We start from the raw sequence: 7,601 nt of genomic DNA, 5'->3' as shown, positions 1-7,601 counted from the left end.
AAGCGTATAGCCCGAGAGCCCGTGGGATCTACCTGTATGTATTTGACCAGACCTGAATTTTCGTACATTGAGACCCCTATACCTACCATGCATGAGGTGGGGACTCACTAAGCTCAAAGTGGTCGACGCCCTGAGCGCTCAGGTAGGACAGGTACCGATTTTGACGGATTTTAAATCCATTTGACCACGTCTGCCGTTTTGAAATTTTGAAAATATATGATTATTATTATCGGAAAATAAGAATGGCAGACCATTATCGCGCATTTTACTTTGTAGCAGACCACTTTGAAAATGCTAAATTGCATTGAAAATGCAAAATTTTGAAAGTAATTGACTAGATCTGCCATTGATTTAATAATATGTTGTTTATTATAGTCTTAAAAACTTATATTGATCACGGCAGACCTCTACATTGCATTCCGATAGAGGCACCCGTCACGCGCGGACGTGCTCATCGACCACTCGATCGCCCGGCCTTTGTTCGCCCGGCTTTTGTTAGCCCGGCCATTGTTCGCGCGGCCTGTGTTCGTGGTACATCTGCCGACCAAGTGTTTTTCCTGGAAGTTTTTATTTGTTTTGTTTCCTTTTGTTATTTCTGTGTTCGTGGTACATCTGCCGACAAACTGTCTTCCTGGAAGTGCTTAATTGTTTTGTTTCTTTTTGTTATTTCCGTTTTGTTGTGTTTTTTCTTTGTCCTGTAGTAATCGTGCCGCATGGCCACCTGTGTTCAATAGAACCGCTCAGGTCCGAGAAGTTGGGGCCTCGCCGCAAGGCGAGTGTTTTCTAAGACCCAGGGTAGCCCCACCTGGGCACGTAGACATCATGGACGCTGTATTTGCGGAATTTCTCCGGCTTCGCTACCCAAAGCTCACTTCCGAGTTTCAGGCCTTCAAGGCCGATCACACCGCGAGCCCTCTCGTGGACTCCGCCGAGCTCGCTGCTCCTGCGTCGCCTGTACCTGCGTGCAAAGCTTCTGCATCGAGCACCGCAGCCTCCGTCGTGCCTGCCGTTCCCGCGTCGCCTATACTGGCGAGTAAAACTGCTGTGTCGTCCGCCGTGGTCACCATTCCAGCAGCGCGATCATCCGCGGCCTCCGTCGCGCCCTCCAAAACACCTACTCGTAGGTCACCTGCGCCCGCCTGCTCGTCCTCCGACTCTGACTCGGAGATGGAGGTCGACCTTGCCCCCGTCTCATCGACGGATGGATTCACCCTGGTGCAAAAGGGTAAGAAGCGTGCCGCGGAGTCTCGAGCTCCCGCGGCCGCTAAAATTAGCAAAGCCGCGAACGCGTCGCGCCCCTGCCCTCAGACTCCCGTTGCGCCTCCAGCCCGTGCCACTCCGTCGCCGCGTCCGGTGGCACAAAATAAAACCCAGACCCCTCCCCCGGTAATCCTTCAAGAGAAGGCAGCTTGGGAACGAGTTTCCCTGGCCCTTAAGGCCAAAAATATCAATTTCACGAATGCCCGTAACCTCACGAACGGCATTCAAATTAAGGTTAGAACACCCGACGACCATAGGGCCCTCTCTTCTTACCTCCGTAAGGAGCGTATAAGTTTCCACACGTATACGCTCCAGGAGGAGCGCGAACTCCGTGCCGTTATACGTGGCATCCCTAAAGAGTTGGATGCCGAGCTCGTCAAGGCCGACCTTCTCGAACAAGGCCTACCGGTTAACTCCGTACACCGCATGCACACAGGCCGCGGAAGGGAGCCATATAATATGGTTCTCGTCGCCCTCCAGCCTACCCCCGAGGGTAAGCAAATATTTAACATCCGAACGGTCTGTAGCCTTTCCGGAATCGCAGTCGAAACCCCACACAAGAAAGGCACACCTAGCCAGTGCCATAACTGCCAATTATACGGGCATTCTTCCCGTAACTGTCACGCGCGCCCCCGATGCGTCAAGTGCTTAGGCGATCACGCCACGGCCCTATGCACTCGCGATCAAAAAACCGCGACGGAACCGCCTAGCTGCGTCCTGTGTCGAACACAGGGTCACCCCGCAAATTACCGCGGATGCCCCCCGAGCCCCGAAAATAAAGCGCCGCGTCGCCCGCCAAAACCGCCTCCGAGCTTCCGGCCCAGACATCAAAGCCTCGGCACCCTCTGTGTCGCAGGCTAAGCCAGCGTTCGTTCCGGCGCCGGTGCCCAGTGTCTCGGCCTGGGCGAAACCGCTGCCGTACATGAACACGGCTACAACTCCCTCCTCCGCGATTCGTCCCGCCCCCGCGACTCGTCCCTCTCCCGCGACTTGCCCTCCGACCGCGTCCGACAATCTCGCTTTAGCAATCGACTTCTTTCAGTCGATCAACTTTGAGCGCGTTAACGCTTTGGGCGACGCCATTCGCGCTGCCTCCACTGCACAACACTTTATCGCCGTTGTGCAAGAATACGCCGACGTATACGCGTCATTAAATACGTACGTCCTCCCCTCACTCCGCCGGTAATCAATGGCGTATATAAGTAGAATAAAGCCCCTATCCGTAACGATAGGATTTTTTAACGCTTACGGTCTCGCAAATCAACGTGATCAGGTTTCTGACTTTTTGCGTGACCATCAAATTGATATCTTTTTAGTGCAGGAGACCCTACTTAAGCCCGCGCGCCGTGACCCTAAAATCGCGAACTATAACATGGTCAGGAACGACAGGCTCTCTGCTCGTGGTGGTGGTACCGTCATTTACTATAGAAGAGCCCTGCATTGCGTCCCGCTCGATTCTCCCGCGCTCGCTAATATCGAAGCATCAGTGTGCCGAATCTCACTGACGGGACACGCGCCGATCGTTATCGCGTCCGTTTATCTTCCACCGGATAAGATCGTTCTAAGCAGTGATATCGAGGCGCTGCTCGGCATGGGGAGCTCTGTCATTCTGGCGGGCGACCTAAATTGTAAACACATCAGGTGGAACTCACACACCACAACCCCGAATGGCAGGCGGCTTGACACGTTAGTCGATGATCTCGCCTTCGATATCGTCGCTCCGCTAACACCGACTCACTACCCGCTAAATATCGCGCATCGCCCGGATATACTCGACATAGCGTTATTAAAAAACGTAACTCTGCGCTTACACTCGATCGAAGTAGTTTCAGAGTTAGATTCAGACCACCGTCCCGTCGTTATGAAGCTCGGTCGCGCTCCCGATTCCGTTCCCGTCACGAGGACTGTGGTTGATTGGCACACGCTGGGCATTAGCCTGGCTGAATCTGATCCACCATCGCTCCCGTTTAACCCGGACTCTACCCCGTCTCCTCAGGATACCGCTGAAGCCATAGACATCTTAACGTCACACATCACCTCGACATTAGATAGATCATCGAAACAAGTTGTAGCGGAGGACTTCCTTCACCGCTTCAAATTGTCCGACGATATTAGGGAACTCCTTAGAGCTAAGAACGCTTCGATACGCGCCTACGACAGGTATCCTACCGCGGAAAATCGTATTCGAATGCGTGCCCTACAACGCGACGTAAAGTCTCGCATCGCCGAAGTCCGAGATGCTAGATGGTCTGATTTCTTAGAAGGACTCGCGCCCTCCCAAAGGTCTTACTACCGCTTAGCTCGTACTCTCAAATCGGATACAGTAGTAACTATGCCCCCCCTCGTAGGCCCCTCAGGCCGACTCACGGCGTTCGATGATGACGAAAAAGCAGAGCTGCTGGCCGATGCATTGCAAACCCAGTGTACGCCCAGCACTCAATCCGTGGACCCTGTTCATGTAGAATTAGTAGACAGTGAGGTAGAACGCAGAGCCTCCTTGCCACCCTCGGATGCGTTACCACCCGTCACCCCGATGGAAGTTAAAGACTTGATCAAAGACCTACGTCCTCGCAAGGCTCCCGGTTCCGACGGTATATCCAACCGCGTTATTAAACTTCTACCCGTCCAACTCATCGTGATGTTGGCATCTATTTTCAATGCCGCTATGGCGAACTGTATCTTTCCCGCGGTGTGGAAAGAAGCGGACGTTATCGGCATACATAAACCCGGTAAACCAAAAAATCATCCGACGAGCTACCGCCCGATCAGCCTCCTCATGTCTCTAGGCAAACTGTATGAGCGTCTGCTCTACAAACGCCTCAGAGACTTCGTCTCATCCAAGAGCATTCTCATCGATGAACAATTCGGATTCCGTACAAATCACTCATGCGTTCAACAGGTGCACCGCCTCATGGAGCACATTCTTGTAGGGCTTAATCGACCAAAACCGTTATACACGGGAGCTCTCTTCTTCGACGTCGCAAAAGCGTTCGACAAAGTCTGGCACAACGGTTTGATTTTCAAACTATTCAACATGGGCGTGCCGGATAGTCTCGTGCTCATCATACGGGACTTCTTGTCGAACCGCTCTTTTCGATATCGAGTCGAGGGAACCCGCTCCTCCCCACGACCTCTTACAGCTGGAGTCCCACAAGGCTCTGTCCTCTCACCCCTCCTATTTAGCTTATTCGTTAACGATATTCCCCGGTCGCCGCCGACCCATTTAGCTTTATTCGCCGACGACACGACTGTTTACTATTCCAGTAGAAACAAGTCCCTAATCGCGAAGAAGCTTCAGAGCGCAGCCCTAGCCCTAGGACAGTGGTTCCGAAAATGGCGCATAGACATCAACCCAGCGAAAAGTACTGCGGTGCTATTTCAGAGGGGAAGCTCCACACGGATTTCCTCCCGTATTAGGAGGAGGAATCTCACACCCCCGATTACTCTCTTTAGTCAATCCATACCCTGGGCCAGGAAGGTCAAGTACCTGGGCGTTACCCTGGATGCATCGATGACATTCCGCCCGCATATAAAATCAGTCCGTGACCGTGCCGCGTTTATTCTCGGTAGACTCTACCCCATGATCTGTAAGCGGAGTAAAATGTCCCTTCGGAACAAGGTGACACTTTACAAAACTTGCATAAGGCCCGTCATGACTTACGCGAGTGTGGTGTTCGCTCACGCGGCCCGCACACACATAGACACCCTTCAATCTCTACAATCCCGCTTTTGCAGGTTAGCCGTCGGAGCTCCGTGGTTCGTGAGGAACGTTGACCTACACGACGACCTGGGCCTCGAATCTATACAGAAATACATGAAGTCAGCGTCGGAACGGTACTTCGATAAGGCTATGCGTCATGATAATCGCCTTATCGTAGCCGCCGCTGACTACTCCCCGAATCCTGATCATGCAGGAGCCAGTCACCGTCGACGCCCTAGACACGTCCTTACGGATCCATCAGATCCAATAACCTTTGCACTAGACGCCTTCAGCTCTAGGAGCAGGCTTAGGGACCTCGGTAACCGTACTCGTCGAACTCGACAAAGAGTTCGCCGTGCAACCTAACCCATGAATCAGCTCGCTGAGTTTCTCGCCGGATCTTCTCAGCGGGTCGCGATTCCGATCCGGTAGTAGATTCATTCGCGAAGCAGCTACTCTTGAGTTGTTAGGTCTCCTTCGGAGGCGCTCGGGTAGCTGTTAGCAAATCCCACCCCTCCAGGCTGAGCCTTTGCTCGCCCACCTGTCCTGGCGAAACTGGAAAGGCCTCCGGGCCAACAGTAATCCTTCAATCATAAAAAAAAAAAAAAAAAAAAAAAAAAAAAAAAAAAAAAAAAAAAAAAAAAAAAAAAAAAAACCTCTACATTGCGTACATACATCAACATATAATAAAATCTTAGCTACTACCCGGCCAGATGTATATTATGTTTTCCGTTCACTGTTTTAGAGGAATATAATTTACTTGCGATTTACTTTAGCAATGTATTTACCGAAATTAATATTTTTTTATATTATATATACTAAACTTCATTAGTTAGACAATTAAGAAGTTAATTTTTATGGAATAATTATAAATAATACGGTATAATGCTGATCAAAAAATAATTCAATTCCTCATTTTTATCATTCAACATTTAACTTGCCAGCTATACAATGCCAAAAAATCTAGTGATGTAGATGATGGAAGGTTCCAGCTATTCGTTAGCAACTATAAATATTCAGACATCAATGAAAATTATAGAAAAAAAAATCAAAAATTTGAGGCAAGCTCAATACCACCGCATAAGAGTGAGCTTTATCAACAACTTTTGAGGGCCCACTATATTTCTTCTATTTGGAGAAATGCTTACAAAAAGCAACTGACAACTTTAGACCCATTGGAGTATGGTTGGATTGAGCAGGACAACATATATGCCTTCAAAGGGTTCGAAGGTGACCAACTTCCATATTTTGTGAGTGACTTAATCACCAATGTTCCTGGTAAGTTGATAACAATTCTTTCTCGAACATGTTCAGATGAATTTACGTTCATTTTACAATTTATGTTTTATTTTTGCAGTATTCGATTCAATGGTTGATGAAGACGAGTCGCCTAACGATAAAGATAACTCCGATGATGATGATGATGAATGAAGATTGATATATATATATAATATGTAATGCATGCATGATATATTTTTTTAACTGATTTAACACTTTTAAATTTTGTCTTGACGAAATAAAAATGAGGAATTGAATTCTTTTTTGATCAGCATTGTACCGTATTATTTATAATTATTCCATAAAAAATTCACTTCTTAATTGTCTAACTAATGAAGTTTAGTATATATAATATAAAAAAATATTAATTTCGGTAAATACATTGCTAAAGTAAATCGCAAGTAAATTATATTCCTCTAAAACAGTGAACGGAAAACATAATATACATCTGGCCGGGTAGTAGCTAAGATTTTATTATATGTTGATGTATGTACGCAATGTAGAGGTCTGCCGTGATCAATATAAGTTTTTAAGACTATAATAAACAACATATTATTAAATCAATGGCAGATCTAGTCAATTACTTTCAAAATTTTGCATTTTCAATGCAATTTAGCATTTTCAAAGTGGTCTGCCACAAAGTAAAATGCGCGATAATGGTCTGCCATTCTTATTTTCCGATAATAATAATCATATATTTTCAAAATTTCAAAACGGCAGACGTGGTCAAATGGATTTAAAATCCGTCAAAATCGGTACCTGTCCTACCTGAGCGCTCGGCGCGTCGACCACTTTGAGCTTAGTGAGTCCCCACCTCATGCATAGTAGGTATAGGGGTCTCAATGTACGAAAATTCAGGTCTGGTCAAATACATACAGGTAGATCCCACGGGCTCTCGGGCTAGTATTTTGTTAGTTTTTTTTAAACTATTATATTTTATTTCTGACAATGTGTCCGATATACTGTAAGATTCACTTTCGACAGATGCTAAAAAGACTTGTTTTAATTGTGTCGCACTAATTAAATTAGACTAGACATTTGTGTAGGTTTTAAAAAAAATAAACAAATTAAAAAAATTGTCTTAAATTTTATATTTCGTTACGTTTTAAATACATAATTTAATTACAGATAACAAAATTAGAAATCACGATTACTCAGTAAAACCAGTTTGTAAATGTACATATTTATTTGGGATTACGTCTAAGTTAATCCCGGGAGTCGTATTACAGCCAATCCGTTGTGGAAACCCCGAAACCGCACTAAATAATCGAGATTAACAATAAGGCAATACTGTAAGCTATGAGCTTTCCGAGGATCCATTACCGAAGCCCTCCGTGTTATGTAGAAACATTATTATTTTTCC

At 46.9% G+C, this 7,601-nt stretch overlaps 1 long non-coding RNA gene across 1 annotated transcript; it reads left to right on the top strand.

Moving 5' to 3' along the window:
* Positions 1 to 5,822: 5,822 nt before the first annotated feature.
* LOC134200531 (uncharacterized) lies at positions 5,823 to 6,512 on the top strand. The gene is made up of 2 exons (XR_009975491.1): positions 5,823 to 6,238; positions 6,318 to 6,512. It is a non-coding gene; the product is annotated as an uncharacterized LOC134200531 (long non-coding RNA).
* Positions 6,513 to 7,601: the final 1,089 nt, after the last annotated feature.

The sequence above is a fragment of the Bombyx mori genome, chromosome 18 (assembly GCF_030269925.1).
Source record: "Bombyx mori chromosome 18, ASM3026992v2".
Classification (NCBI taxonomy): domain Eukaryota; kingdom Metazoa; phylum Arthropoda; class Insecta; order Lepidoptera; family Bombycidae; genus Bombyx; species Bombyx mori.
This window is presented reverse-complemented; position numbering and strand designations above follow the sequence as displayed.